The sequence below is a fragment of the Ursus maritimus genome, unplaced genomic scaffold, assembly GCF_017311325.1.
Source record: "Ursus maritimus isolate PB19 unplaced genomic scaffold, ASM1731132v1 scaffold_16, whole genome shotgun sequence".
Classification (NCBI taxonomy): Eukaryota; Metazoa; Chordata; class Mammalia; order Carnivora; family Ursidae; genus Ursus; species Ursus maritimus.
In genome coordinates this window covers 30315001-30331895 of record NW_024424008.1, presented here as the reverse complement: position 1 = coordinate 30331895, position 16895 = coordinate 30315001, and the positions used below count along the sequence as shown (strand labels likewise).

Sequence of the window (16895 nt, the reverse complement as noted above, 5' to 3'; positions counted from 1 at the left end):
TAGGAGAGGAAACTTATAAGATTTTATTGAAACACTTTTATTTTAAATTGGGAAATATTTCAAACATTGAGAAAAGCAGAGAAATGATAGGTATTACCAACCCCCTATGAAAATAAAGTAGATATTAATGGTCTGCCATGTTTGGTTTAATTTTTTTCTTTCTTTCTTTTTTTTTTTTAAGGGAGAGAGAGAGAGAGCACATGAGCACGGAGAGGAAGAGAGAGAATCTCAAGCAGGCTCCCTGCTGAGTGGAGAGACCAACATGGGGCTCAATCTCATGACCCTGGGATCATGACCTGAGCTGAAATTAAGAGTTGGATGCTTAGCCAACTGAGCCATCCAGGTGCCCCAGTTTAACTATTTTTTTAAAAGATCAAAACATTCAAGAAATAGTGAAAGCTCATTCATTCCTCATCCTTAACTTTACTAGTTCCCTAGCCACTATCTCAAAGTTTCTGCATATTGTTCCCATGCTTATTTTTATAATTTTACTATAAAAATCTCCATGGGTGTGTATATATGTAAATATAAAAAACAATACACATAATTGAGGTATTTAAAAATATACATAAATGCTATAATATTGCAATATTCTTTTACCTCTTTTTTACCACTCAACATTATGTCTGGGGCTTTATTCTTATTGATACATTTGGTTCATTAATTTTAACTGCTGTATAATATTTAACAATATTTTAATTTTAAAATATTTTGGGATTCTCTTATAACCGCTAAATTTAGCCTTCTTATATTTATTTTTATTGATATATGTAGATTTCTACTATCTTGTTTTATTCTTTCCCATTTCTGTGTTTATTTTGAATTTATTTTCTGCTCTTTTTTTTGCCTCCTATTAGGTAAATCAAGCTTTCTTTATTTCCTTCCCCTCCTCTATTGCTCCTTCTATTTCTATTTCTATTCTTTTAGCAGCTACCCTTTAAATACGGCGACAGGCATCAAGGAGGGCACATAATGTAATGAGCACTGGGTGTTACATACAACGGATGAAACACTGAACTCTACCTCTGAAACTAATAATATACTATATGTAGATTAATTGAATTTAAATAAAATTTTAAAAACTGAAAAAACCCTTCCATTCCAATGTAATGCAAACATCACTATGTAAGAGACACAACGTAAAGGCATGATGTAAATCACCACCTTCTAAACAGCAAAGGGTAATGGACATTCTGTAATATTCCAACCACCTGTGTTATTTGTTATTCCAATACATAAACCATTGGGCGCCTGAGAGTTGGAAGACATTTTTGAATGTAAACTTCAGCAACTTCTATTTTGTGTTTGATCTTATTTATTATTTTCAAAATGTCCTGCATTTTAAATCTCTTTACAACTTTTCTTTATCTATAGCTAACCTTCCTTTATTCTGTCATTATTAGATATTAGATTAGATATTAACCACATGAAATATTAATGGCCACAAATCTAAAAATCAAATGCAAAACTCTTCAGCCAGGTTGCATAAATATATGTATTTAAACACACAAAACTCCCTAGTGCTTTGTGACAAATCTAAATTCTATTTTAAAAGAGGTGATGATTTCAGTTTCCATGTTCTGGACTATCTTTTTTAATGTATTTAAAAATGATTGCTAGTAACTGGAATAATTGTTATTCTGTAAACTAATCAAGAACCCTAAAATAAAATGCTATGCTCAGTTCTATTTGCATTTAAAAATCTATTGGGAGCACCTGGGTGGCTCAGTTGGTTAAGCATCTACCTTTCACTCAGGTCATGATCCAAGCGTCCTGGGATCAAGTTCCACATGGGGCTCCCCGCTCAGCAGGGAGTCTGCTTCTCCCTCTACATCTCTTCCCTGCTTGTGATCTCTCTCTCCCTCTCATGCTGTCTCTCAAAGAAAGAAATAAAATCTTTAAAAAAATACATTGGAAATTCTGCATATCTTCATGATAAAGCTTGTTTTCAATGTGCAGTACTTCAATTTTGATGACAGTTTTTTTCTGACAGGTCCTTTTTCAGGCTGAACACCAAAATGAGAAATTGCTGTAGACTTCCAAGTGGCCCTGGTGCCAGTGGTCTGTACCATTTCTTTCCTAATGATGATGGATGACTTTCATCTACATTTTTTCCCCCTGACCAGCATTCTGAGCATAGCGATAGTAACTAAGCTGATGCAGCTGGACTGCAAACTATGAAACACCACAGTATCTGAAGATAAATACTGTCAGCATAATTGAAAACCAGAGCTGCCTAAGAAACCACCAAGATTAACTGGACTTCTATGTTTACATTGCTGATGCATGTTGGTTTTAATTTAGTGGTGACACAGCAAGAATTGAAATACTTAGCAACTGTTCTCAGTGTTGGAAGAATTCAATATCTGACATAAAAATGGTAGGAACCAATATTACATCTTTGAAATTATCGTATGAGCAAGTGAAACTGGAGTAAGATCTGCATAGGTCAAGCTAACATGGAGGATGCTGATAGGGATTTCATCAGCAAGTGGACCAAGAACATTTTCCAAAGATGATTAACAGTTGTCCCAATTTCAAGCGATAAATCCACCCAATAAATCAGTGAGCCCAACTAGAGCAAAACTCCTAGTGCAATATCAAAATCTTCTCCAGTAACCAAATAGCTCCAAACTGGCGCCAAGTTGGTTCTTCTCATTGACAAGGTATGTGGAATTGTCCGTGGATTTTCACACAGGCTTGGTGGTGCTTGTCAGGCCCCATGGTCAGCCTGGGGCCTCAGTAGCAGAATAATGAGCACCTTCCCTGTGTGCAAGCAACGGCCCCTCCCAGGGGATGGATTCATATCTATTATCCAGTTGACTTGTTCTGTCTTCAGGTGTCTAATAAGCTATTTGGCCCATCCACTACTTGCAATTTCAATGACTATTTTTTTATTTCTAGAAATTCTATTTTAAAATATCTACCCATTGTTTCTCATAGTGATACCATTTTCTTTGGGTTTATTTCTTCATTCATTAATTTAAATATACTTATGTCGTATCTCTTAGATTTCAATTCCATTGTCTCAAGTTCTTAGGGCTCAAATCCTGATGTTTACTGTGTCTGCTAACTTGTGCCCACAGTGATTTTTTTCTCATGTGTTTTTATTTTTTATTACAAATATTTTTTTAAATATTTATTCATTTATCTTAGAGAGCAGGGGAGGGGCAGAGGGAGAGAATCTTCAAGCAAACTACACACTGAGTGTAGAGCCCGACACAGGGCTCAGTCCCATGACCCTGAGATCACGACCTGAGTAGAAACCAAGAGTCAGCTGCTCAACCAACTGTGCCATCCAGATGTCCCTATTATTTTATTTTTTTTTTTGAGAGAGGGAGAGTGTGGGATTGCATGTAAGAATGGGGGGGGGGCAGAGGGAGAAGGAGAGAGAGAATCTTAAGGATGCTCCAGCCCAGCACAGAGCCTGAAGGGGGGCTCCATCTCACGACTTTGAGATCATGAGCTGAGCCAAAATCAAGAGTCAAATGCTTGACTGCTTGAACCACCCACTCACCCCTACAAACACGTTTTTATTGGAAATTACCTAGCGTACTAAAAATTATTTTTTTCTTCAAATTTTTATTTAAATTCTAGTTAGTTAACATAGAGTGCAATATTGGTTTAGAAGTAGAATTTGGTGATTCATCATTTACATATCACACCCAGTGCTTGTCACAAGTGCCTTCCTTAATCCCTATCACCCTTTAGCCCATCTCCCACCCACCTCCCTCCCGCAACCCTCAGTTTGTTTTCTGTAGTTAAGAGTCTCTTAAGGTTTGTTTCCCTCACTGTTTTTTCTCCCTTTCCAATATGTTCATCTGTTTGTTTCTTAAATTCCACGTATGAGTGAAATCATATATTTGTCTTTCTCTGACTTATTTCACTTAACATAATGCACTCTAGTTCCATTCACCTTATGTGTTTTTTAAAATTTTGATTGTGAGCTCATCACTGATGAGACTTGCTTGTTTTTCCTGAGAGAAATCCTTGTGGCCTGGATTGTCCTCTTGCCAGAGAAGTTTTCCATTTAATTCTCTCAGAATTAAGTGAGGTATCACTGGCTTGGGATCAATTATTAGAAGAATTCCTTGACCTGAGGGTTCTGGGACCATAAGAATAACCAAAAGGAAGTAACCAAGGGAAAATGAAATATAAATCCTCATGAAATAAAGTTCCAAGTTTTCATATTCTCAACTAAAACTATATTCTTTTTCTTTTTTATTCCCTCACTTAGATTCCAAGCAAAACCTGGGACGTTCTTTGTTGTCATTCGGTGCTGGTGAATGTATTCCCCCCCCCCCCCAGTTCACCTTTTTACTGAACATTCTGCTTGTAGATGATCCTGGCTGTGTGTATGGGCCTCAGTTCTAACTTCTGTTCTTTGCAGGATCAAGAACTCATTTTCAGTTCTCACAAGGTGGTAAAATCCAAGTGTCTAAGTTATTGGGTTCTAGCATTTTTTTCAGGATGCCACAGGCTCTGTTCTCACTACTTACTCTTCTCACTACTCTCCTTTATGCCTTTCCCTTGTTGCTGATGTTTATATATTTCTTCCTTTTTCTTGTGAATTCATCTATGCATTTAAAATGTTATCCGTTTGGTCATAAGTATATCCAGTGTTTCCAGGGGATGAGAGTGGAGGACGTTCATGTAGTTTACCTCTTTCTTCTGTAAGCCACTAGCAAGTTCCTCGATCCTTTAAACCTCAAGTCTGTCACCTTTGAAACAGAAATAAAGATACCTGTCTCACCACCTTGCTCTGAGAGTAAGCTAAAATACTCACCTAAATGTCTAGTCCAGAGCCTGGCACGTGGTCAGTACTAAGTGATCAAATAAGGTTCACTTCCTTCCTTGAACTATAATGTGCTGTAGCTACTTTGCACCCTACCCTGCACAAGTGACCCAAGGAAGCATCTAGGGTCGCAAACACCATGACCTCTGGAGGCATTCATATTAATTGATTCTGCTCCTGATACAGGAAGTAATTTTAAAAGATGCATTTGTAGTACCCTCTGGCAAGGAACAAGTAAAGAAGAGTTATAGAAAGCCATTCTATCAGGCAGAGCTCAACAGTGAGACTAGAGCAGGGACTTATCCAAAGGAGAATTTTTTTTTTCCGTTGCTCTTCAAGCATTTCCAGACCGACTTGTTCTTTGAGCCCTCATGTCTGAAGGAGGTGTTTCTATGTACTTTTAAGCTTATCTATATACATTCCTTTATTCAAATTCAGCATTTAGGGGAGGGGAGGGAGAAGATAGTCACTCACTACCCAGTTATGTTAAATGAAATTAAAAACATTGTGCCAACATTATTAAAATTATAAATAAAAGAAAGAAGATATTCACACATAACCCCATGGACCTAAAATATCATACTTTTAATTATCCATGATCGTTTCTTATCCTTTTTCACTTGTATAAATTTTACATTCTTTAGTGACAGTATAGATATAATTTTACTTTATGCTTTTTTAGATCAGAAATATTTTTCAAGTCATTCCTTATTCCTTATGTTTATAATTCCTTTAAAAATTTTTTCTTGTGGTAAAATATACATAACATAAAACTTACCATTTTAACATATTTTAAAAGATTTTATTTATTTTATTTTTAATTATTATGTTCAGTTAGCCAACATATAGCACATCATTAGTTTTTGATGTAGTGTTCAACAATTCATTAGTTATGTGTGTTTATTTTTAGAGAGAGAGAGAGAGTGTGTGTGTGCATGCATGCCTGTGCACATGAATGAGCAGGGGAAGGGCCAGAGGGAGAGGAAGAGGGAGAGAAGCAGACCCCCAGCTGAGTGCTGAGCCCTGAGCCCAACCCGGGACTTGATCTCAAGACCCTGAGATCATTCCCTGAGCTGAAATCAAGAGTCAGATGCTTAACTGACTGAGCCACGCAGCACTCCACCATTCTAACATTTTTAGTTGTACAATTAAGTGGCATTAAGTATACTCACGTTGTACAACCAGTACAACTGTCCATTTCCAGGACCTTTCATCATCCCAAGCTGAAACTCTGTAACACCTTGAAACACTAACTCCATGTTACCCTTGTCCTCCGAACAAAACAAGACCGTAGGCCAGGTAGGACAGCCAGTTGCTGAGGTCTGCTGTATACCATTACAGCCATCCAAATTCTGCAGATGGGGAAGAACGGTAAGGTTCCCTGATCATTCTGGCTCTTGTTGTTCTCACTTCGCCACCTCTGAGGAAGAAATGAGGGCAAAAACATCAAAAGCATTTTATATGGGTAATAACATTCCTCTCATCCTGATGACTGTACAGCATGTTACAAAGTAACAGTGATTGGAAATAAACAAAATAGAAACTAAAGCAACAATAGAACAGATCAATGAAACCAAGATCTGGTTCTTTGAAAAGATGAATAAAATGAATAAACCTTTAGCCAGACTCACAAAAAAAAATGAGAGAGAGAGAGAGAGAGAGAGAAAGAGAGAGCACTCAAATAAAATCAGAAATGAAAGAGGAGAAATAATCAACACGACAGAATACAAAAGATTATAAAAGAATATCATGAAAAATTATATGCCAACAAATTGGGCAATCTAGAAGAAATAGATAAATTCCTAGAAACATATAACCTCACAAAACTGAAACAGGAAAAAATGGAAAATTTGAACAGACCGATTACCAGCAGTGAAATTGAATCAGAAATCGAAAAACTCCCAGAACATGAAAGTCTATGGCTAGGTGGCTTCACAGGTGAATTCTACCAAACATTTAAAAAAGATTTAATATCTATTCTTCTTAATATAGTCCCACAAAATAGAAAAGGAAGGAAAACTTCCTAATTCATTCTATGAAGCCAGTATTAGCCTGATGCCAAAACCAGATAAAAACACTACAAAAAAGAACTACAGGCCAATATCTCTGATGAATATAGATGCAGAAATCATCAACAAAATATTAGCTAACTGAATCCAATGATACATTAAAAAAAATCATTCATCGTGATCAACTGGGATTTATCCCTGGGATGCAAGTGTGGTTCAATATTTGCAAGTCAATCTATATGCTACATCACATCAATAAAAGAAGGGATAAAAACCATATGATCATTTCATAGATGCAGAAAAAGCATTTGACAAAGGATAACATCCATTCATTATAAAAACTCTCAACAAGGTAAGATTAAAGGGAACATACCTCAACATAATAAAGGCCTTATATGAAAAACCCACAGATAACATCATACTCAATGAGGAAAAAATGAGAGCATTTCCCCAACATCAGAAACAAGACAGGGATGCCCACTCTCACCACTATTATTTAACATAGTACTGGAAGTCCACGCCATAGTGATCAGACAAGTGGAAGGAATAAAAGACATCCATATTGTTAAAGCTTTCACTATTTGCAGATGACATGATACTATATAAAGACTCCACCAAAAAACTTCTAGAACTGGTAAGTGAATTCAGTAAGTTGCACGACACAAAATCACAATACAGAAACCCATGGCATTTTTATATACTAATAATGAAGCAACAGAAAGAGAATTAAGAAAGCAATCCCATTTACAATTGCACCAAAGAAAATAAACTACCTAAGGATAAACATAACCAAGCAGGTGAAAGACCTACACTCTGAAAACTATAAAACATTGATGAAAGATACTGACGATGACACAAACAAGTGGAAAGATAGTCCCTGCTCATGGATTGGAGGAATAAATATTGTTAAAATGTCCATACTATCCAAAGCAATCTACAGATTTAATGTAATCTCTATCAAAACACCAACATTTTTCACAGAACTAGAACAAACAATCCTAAAATTTGTAGGAAACCACAGAAGACTCCAGATACCCAAACAATCTTGAAAAAGGAAAGCAAAGCTGGAGGTATCACAATTACAGATTTCAAGTTGTACTACAAAGCTGTAGCAATCAAAACAATATGGTACTGGAATAAAAATAGGCACATAGATCAATGGAGCATAATGGAAGACCCAGAAATGAACCCACAACTATATGGCCAATTAATCATCAACAAAGCAGGGGAAAGAATCTGCAATGGGGAAAAAGACAGTCTTTTCAACAAATGGTGTTGGGAAAACTGGACAGCTACATGCAAAAGAATGAAACTGGACCACTTTCTTTCACCATATACAAAAATGAACTCAAAATGGATCAAAGACCTAAATGTGAAACAGGAAACCATCAAAATCGTAGAAAAGAACACACTTATTCTCTCTGACATCAGCCATAGCAACGTTTTTCTAGGTATGTCTCCTGAGGCAAAGAAAACAAAAGCAAAAATAAACTATTGGGACTACATCAAAATGATGGAACTTTACATCAAAAACTAGGGATGTACTGTATGGTGACTAACATAATATAATAAAAAAATATTATTAAATAAAAAAAATGAAAAGCTTCTGCACAGCAAAGGAAACAATCAACAAAACTAAAGGACCACCTACTGAATGGGAGAAGATATTTGCAAACTGACATCTCTGATAAAGGGTTATTATCCAACATATATAAAGATCTGATAGAACTCAATACCCCAAAACCAAATAATCTAAATTAAAAATGGGCAGAAGACACGAACAGACATTTTTCCAAAGAAGACCTACAGACGGCCAACAGACACATGAAAAGATCATCTCTCATCACTCATCATTAGGGAAATGCAAATCAAAACTATAATGAGATATCACCTCATACCTGTCAGAATGGTTAAAATCAACAACACAAGGAACAACAGGTGTTGGATAGGATGTGGAGAAATAAAAGCCCTTGTACAGTATTGTAGGAGTGCAAATTGGTACAGCCACTGTGGAAAAGAGTATGGAATTTCCTCAAAAAGTTAATAATAGAGCTACCCTGTGATCCAGTAACCACACTACTGGGTATTTACCCAAAGAATACAAAAACACTAATTCAAAGGAATACATGCACCCCAATGCTTACTGCAGTATTATTTACAATACCCAAGATATGGAAGCAGCCCAAATGTCCATCAATTGATGAGTGGATAAAGAAGATGTGGTATATACAGTGGAATATTACTCAGTGGTAAAAAGAATGAAATCTTGCCATTTGCAATGACATGGTTGGAGCTAGAGAGTATAATGCTAAGCAAAATAAGCCAGTCAGAGAAAGACAAATACCATATAATTTCACTTGTATGTATGAAATTTAAGAAACAAAACAAACAAAGGGGAAAAAAGAGAGAGACAAACTAAGAAACAGACTCTTAACTAGAGAGAACTGATGGGCTACCAGAGGGGATGGGTGAAATAGGTGAAGGGGGTTAAGTGGACACTTATAATGGTGAGCACTGAGTCATGTATAGGCCTGATGAATCACTATATCGTACACCTGAAACAAAGATAACACTTGTTAACTATACTGGAATTAAAATTTAAAACTTAATAAAAACAGTAACAGTGATTGAAACCATATAACTTGCAATTTAAAAGATTCATCAGTGCAATAGAACAGAAATTTCAGAAATTCAAAATTGTATAAAATTTTATAACATGCCAGAAACAGTATCTCAGCAGGGAAAAGAATCACTATTCAATATGCTTTGTAGAAACTGGATCTCAGTAGGGAAGAGAATAAACCAGAAGCTATACCATAGAATAGACCTTCAATAAGTAAAAAAAAAACCAAAAACACAAAAGAACAGCAACAACAAAAACTATTTAAAAACAACCTGCCAAACAAAGGAGCTTGAAATAAAAAAATTAGCATAATTGAATACTATCAAAGACTGTCATGGGACGGCTTGAATGTCAGTATCACAGGCATTGTGGGGCATTGTTCATGCACAAAATTCTGTGGTAGCAGAAGATGTTGTAAATATATGTTAAAAAGGGGGTGCCTGGGTAGTGCAGTCATTAGGCGTCTGCCTTCAGCTCAGGGCGTGATCCCGGAATCCCGGGATCGAGTCCCACATCGGGCTCCTCCGCTTGGAGCCTGCTTCTTCCTCTCCCACCCCCCCTGCTTGTGTTCCCTCTCTCGCTGGCTGCCTATCTCTGTCAAATAAACGCATAAAAAATCTTTAAAAATATATATATATGTTAAAAAGAAAAGGCATGGGGAAATTGTATATCCGAAGAAGTGAAAAATTTTATAGAAATATATCATGGGGCATCTGGATGGCTCAGTCAGTCAAGTGTCAGCCTTCAGCTCAGGTCATGATCTCAGGGTCCTCGGACGGAACCCCAGGTTGGGCTCCCTGCTCAGCGGGGAGTCTGCTTCTCCCTCTGCCCCTCCCCCTACTTGTGCTCTCTCTCTCTCTCTCTCTCAAATAAATAAAATCTTTAAAAAAAGAAATATATAAGGTTACCATTTGGATTCTACTTTGAATGTAGTAAGGAATGAATAGCTGTTTTGTTGCTGATGGAAAAGACATAGTATCTTATGTTCTAAAATGTCCATCCTTGCTAGTGATTAAAAATAGACAAATAAAAACAACCCAGAGATACAATTACATCCCCATTAAAGTAACAAAACTAGTGATAAAATCTGATGATGATAAGTCTGGGAAGAAATAGTTTCATGAGAAATTGTGTATTAGCTCGGCCTCTTTGGAGATCAGTGTAGTGATCCCCCTCAAGGGTTGTAAAGGTGTTTGTAAGTTTTGACCAAATAACTGCTTGCTGCCACGGGGAAACACTCATTGTTGCATGCTAAAGATGTTTGTAACCAACTCAATTATAAAAATGTAAAGGGAAATGAATAGACACGTACATAGCTGTTACAAACGGCAAAAACATGGGCGCCTGGGTGGCTCAGTTGGTTAAGCATCCTGCTCTTGATCTCCACTCAGGTCTTGATCTCAGGGTCTTGAGTTCAAGCTCAGCACTGGCTCCATAAAAAAAAAAAATGATAAAAGCATGGATGATGTAAAGTGAAAGATCAGAACGTGGACTATTGTCTCTGCTGACTACTATGGTATAGAGCTTTATATGTACATTGATAGATATTAGAATTTCAAGTGATATCAAGTGTTAGTTCAGTTTACAGAACACTTGCTAGAAGGTATGTTAGGTTCTCAGAGACAGAGAAAAAAAAAGTCGTATATACCCAGATAAGTGCACAGATATTTTCATTATGGTAAGTATACCAAAACAAATATAACAGCTAGCACTTAGTGGGGAATTAGTATGTTCCAGGTGGAAACCATTACTCATTTTACAGATGAGGAAACCGAGATAAGAGAGGTCAGGTCCTGTGCCCAAGGTCATAGAGCTCTGAGAGAGGTCAGCCTAAGGTTGGGCTGGAACTTCAAGGTAGACCAGCTAACGCAAGCTGGGGAGGACCAGAAGTGTTTCCAGAGAGGGTGATACCTGCTTTGAGTCTGATGGGACAGGAGGGAGACAGATGGGGCAAGGGCATTCCCAGCAAGGAAACTGAGTGAATAAAGCCATAGAGGAGAGGCAGTGTGGCATGGTGTATCCGGGGGACCATGGGCAAGGCAGGTTGCTGGAAGGCGGAGTCGCATGGGGAGAGTAGCAGGTTTCAGATGTGGGCGGGGTCAAATCAGTAGGGCTTTCTGTGCCATGCTGAAAACTTTGAACTTGGTTTGGTCAAATTTGACTTTAATGGTGGAAGGGAGGAGAACTAGCATTTATTGTTCACTACCACGTGACAAGGGTTTTATGTGCTTGAAAGGGTTTTTTTCAACAGATTCTATTCTTTCTATAAAGTTGTCTCTATTAAAAAGAAATAGAGATCACAGGTTATTTTAATTAGGCAAAAGGCTCTGTGACAACCTATCCCATTTCATGTTGACACTATAAGAAAGATGCTGCCCAAATTAATGTTAACAAAGTACTGTTTTAAATGAGAAAGTGGTAAGAATAATATCCTTGAATTATTTACACTAGGTAAAAGCTTCATAAGTATTATATTATTAAACCTTAAAGTGACAGAACCAATTAACCAAAAGTCAATTTATTAACCTACAAATCATCATTTTTTAAAGGTTTTTTTTCTCTTTATGTTTTATTAAGTTTTCAATTTTAACTCCTAGGTATAGTTAACATACAGTGGTAAATTAGTTTCAGGTGTATGATACTGTGATTCAACAATTTTATACATTACTCAGTGCTCATCATGGTTAAGTGTACTCTTTAATCCCCATCCACCGATTTAGAAACACAAATCATCTTGATCTCACCCTGTGATTCCATTTTAAGGAGAAATAAGTAGAAGACGAGAAAACAGTTGATACTAAGATATAATAAGAGAAAACCAACTTCTGGGTCAAGTCCTGAGGTCGGTGGACTTTCATTCCAAGTCACTGTCTCTATCCTGCGGCGTGCACACTGAGGGCTGGCGTCCAGAGAAAAGACCACCCTGCAAATTGGCAATTATCAGCTCGGTTATGCTATACTCAATAAGGCAGGGAAACTTAGCAGACAGTACAGAATATTTTTCCGAATGAAGGATTCACTCATTTTAACAAATCCTTACTGTATTATTAACTTTGTATGGGGCCTTTTCAGGAGTTAGGGTTTCCTCCAGAGGAAGGGAGGTGTTTTTTGTTTTTTGTTTTAAGTTTATTTATTTATTTGCGGAGGAGGAGGGAGAAGCAGGGAGCCTAATGGGGGCCTCGATCCCACAACCCTGAGATCATGACCTGAGCCAAAGGCAGAGCTTAACCAGCTGAGCCACCCAGGTGCCCTGGAAGGGAGTTCTTGAGCTGAGGCTTGAGGCATGGAGTTGGTCAGGTAGATAAGCAGGAAGGAAGTGTATTCCAGGCTGAGGGAACTCCCAACCCCAGGTGGAAAGGCCCTGAAACCCCACTGCACATGGTGGGTTTGCAGACATATAGAGAATTCTCCTTGGTGAAAGGTAAAATTGGCAAGAGTGTGTGAGACTGTGAGGCTGGTTGGTCCTCAGGGAGCAGATTACCAAGGGCCTCGAAGAAGGTGGAACAGGATGGATCGTGATCAGATTCGTGTAATTGAAGCTTAATCTGGAGGCAGAGCGGAGCCACCATGGAGGGGACAAGAGGGGTGGGAGATCAGCAAGACAGAAGCCATCTCTGCATAATGTAATGGCTGTCTCAACTCCTCTTGCAGTGAAGAGGAGAGGTACCAGAGCTGTTGAGGGAGACAGCACTGGTGAGTGTGGCAGAAAGTGAGAGGAGAGTGGTAGAGGAATCCAGGCTTTTGGCCCAGGCCCCTTGTAATGGCGGTACTTGTAGCTAAGACAAAAGTAGGAGGAGTGGGTGTGGGGGTTGAGATGTAAATCCTGGCAACACTGGCCCTCATTTCATACTTTAATCACCACAGGACCAGGGTTATTCCATCCAGTCTTTGGTGATGGAATAGCTCAAGTCAGACCAATCCTTGAAGTAACACAGGGCCTACCACATTGCAAGGCACCATTTTTCATTTCTAAGAAGCAAGAATGAATCCCATTCAATTTTTTCCTTTTTAAAAAATAATTATACAACTTTTACATGACCATATGCCTATTGGAAAAATTCAAGTACTATAATTTTCCTTGGCTAGGTTTATCAGAATAAATTATCAGTCCTCGAACTTTTTGAATTCAGGACTTCTTTATAATCTTAAAAATTATTGAAGACCCCCCCCAAAACTATAGTTGATGTGACTTAAGTCTATTGATATTTACCAGATTAGAAATTAAAACTGAGAAATTTAAAACCCGTTTATTATTATAGTTTAAATGAATAACAATACATGTGAATATAAAACCTGTTAAATGTTGATATAAATAACATATTTTTAAATAAAAATGTATTTTCCAAACAAATATTTAGTGAGAACGGTGGCATAGTTATACAGTTAGGCTAACCTGTTCAGTGACGGGTTGATATTCTCATATATGCTTCTGCCTTCAATCTGTTGCTATATTACACATCACACCCCTTAGAAACTTCCATACATACATGAGAGAATGAGAGTAATGAAACCAAAAGATGGTTTTGTTTCATTATGGAAAGAATTTTGACCTCACAGATGCCCTAAAAGGCTCTCGGGGACCCCAGAGACCCCTGGACTACACTTTAAGAATCATTGAACTAAGCATATTAGGGGAGCGTCATAATCGAAGTGCATTTGGCACTCAAGAGAGACAGCAGCCCCCTCTGCCCACCCAGCTTCTTACTAAATTTAGCTCTGCCTCGGAGCAGCTTTGTGGCATTACATGAGTCATGCAGCTCTCTGGGCCTCGGTTGCACCACCTGTGAAATGAAGTGGTAAGACTAGAACATCTCCAAAGATTCTTCATACTCTAAATTACTATGCATTCATAAGCCTACCTGAAATAAGTGCTCAGTACATATATTTTGAATAAATGTGTGAAAAAGTGAATAAAGACAGACTGCATGATGTTGTCAAAAGGACTACATTGAGTAGAAACTTGTACCAGAATTCAAGGTCACAAACACACATATTTTTGGGCTAGGCGTCCTGAGCAAATGAGGTAAACTGAAGCAAGACAGTGAGGCGTGGTGGGATCCACAATGAAGTGGAGGGCTCATATCCTACTTAAAGGAAATAAAATTCAAAGTTTGTATTAGGCACTCTTCTAGACCAACCACACAGGCTGGATTTGGCCTGTGGGCTTTGAGTTGGAACTTTTGAACCAAATGGTTACTTGGGTTCCTTCTGACTTACTGGACCTCTTCCTGGAAGACCAGGTGCCTCGTGCCCCCTCTTTTCTTCCTCCCAACCTAAACGTATTCATGGGAAAGGATCTAATAAACTCATTCATTGAAGGCCACCTCAACCAGTGAGACCAACACCATGAGACATATCTGCACTTTTACAGTGTTAGTCTTAAGCCAATATCAGGAAGCTCTGATGCTGGAAGTTGAGCATCACTGATGAGACCAGAGCAGAGAGCCTTGGCTGTGCTCCAGAATCCACTCTACATGTGCCTACGTGCCCAAACCTGGGAGTTGAAGCACTACCTATAAAGATCTTCTCCACAGAATCACTAGGTGCTTTGATCGTCAGAGGCATTTCTCCTGGGAATCTATGTCCCAGGGACGTCTCAGGTAATAGGCCCCACCTGGAACCAGGGCCCTCCTTTCTGATGGGAATTCACTTCCTGCAGTCACCCATAGGAATTTGCTACAGTTAACCAGCATTTTTGATGCCATATATCAGGGCTTCCTGAAGAGCTCTGCTCTTCAGGTGGGATTTTTCAGAAGTGTTGAGATGAGCAGCCTGCTATCTTCCCAGAAAACATGTTGGAAAGTTGATAAATCCCTTTCTGAGTGCCCTGCCCTGCTCCTCTACACTCCATAGGGCCAGGGCACCAGGGATGTACTAAGGACAGCCCTTACTGAAGAACCAGAGAAGGGTAGGTGAAGGTAGAAGGGCTTTTCCATCTCCTAAAAATGGGGGATCTAGAGTCTGGATTGACCTTCAGCCAACCAATCCTATACCATCTTGATTTGCCAAATGCCTTCATGCAGATACCACTCTCAAATCCTGGGGCCTCAGACAAGAGAATTCTAAGTCTCTAAGACCTCTTCTTTGGTCGCTAATGTTTAAGGGAACTGTAGCTTCCTCCACTGGTATAAATCAAGGAAGGCTATTACAATCAAGATTATTACAAAACAAGCCTTAAGGCTCAGGGAGGACCCACTTATTTTAAGAGAGTATTGGATACACACAAAAAATTCTAGGTCCCACAAAAGAATCCTTAGAGTTTCATTGCAATGGAATCTGACTGTTCCTGACCACCCAGATAATTGTCAGACCATTGCCTTCCTTGTTTATGAATTGTGCACACAGGGAGTCTCAAGAATATTTAGAGACTGGGTTTAGAAGTTATGATCACATGCCATGTATCCAAGTTACAACAGAGCTGGCCATGAAATTTGAGCATGGAGGACAGCAAGGCATGGTGAGGATGTCACAGAGATGATGCAAAGTAATCCCTGGTACGGAAAGAGACGGGGGTGGGTCTCTTCTAGCTCTTTGCTTTGGTTTCTCTCTTTGAATGAATCGTCCTAAAGGGCCTAGAAGTGTCACTGAAGAGATGCTGTGGGAAGACCCTGTGTCTGGACCACAATGGCCAGATCACTCCCCTCCCCTCCAAACACACACACACACACACACACACACACACACACACACACACAGAGGAGCTGGGAATAGACCTGAACCTAATACTGTCCTTAGACCTGACAATGGAGCCCACACTCTGAGCTCTGGCCCTTAGGAGTTTCCTTGTTTTAGAAAGATTTCCTCAAAGGTGGTTTTCCTCTGGTGTCTGAGACTGTCTGTGCTTAGCAGTGCTATCTGGACAGGGTCCCTTGAGCCCAGACAGGAACCTACATGGGCCTTGGTCTGTGGTCTCGTCCTAACTCTCTGAGAATTCTCCACCCTCTGGCTTGTGCATGGGGTTGACCACATGTCTCCACAGGCTCTAGGACTTGTTCTTACATGGTTGTCCCAGGGCTCTAGAGCCAGTTCCAGTTCTAGTTCCTGGAGGGGTCCTGCAGGACAGATTGCTCTTATTAGCAGGTGTGACAATTCTTTTGTGGGATTGTGTAAGATTGGCTGCCAGAAGGGTGCTAGCACTCTGCCACACACACTTGAGTGACAGCCCTGCCCGAACCCATCCATACATCAAGGAGGCATTAGGGGATTGAATTACCTCCCCCACCTGTGTTGGTTTGTGTGGAAAAAGAGGAAGACAGAGGAGTCTGAGGAGAAAGTGTAGGGGAGTCCATTTCCTCTGCTCTTCCTTTTAGTATATCTGTGATTGAAGGCTGGCTCTCTTGACTCTCTGGCACCAGGGTTTCCCTCAGGTCTCAGGGAAGTGAGACATTGTCAGGCACTTGCCTACTGGAGGAACAAATGAGTGCCTGAAAGTGGAAGTTCCCACTGGGCAGGGATGTGGCCCATGAAC

At 39.1% G+C, this 16895-nt stretch overlaps 1 pseudogene; it reads right to left on the bottom strand.

Annotated features, from left to right (window-relative positions):
* Positions 1-2149: 2149 nt before the first annotated feature.
* On the bottom strand, positions 2150-6054 carry LOC103660764 (annotated as a pseudogene).
* Between the last annotated feature and the right edge of the window lie 10841 nt (positions 6055-16895).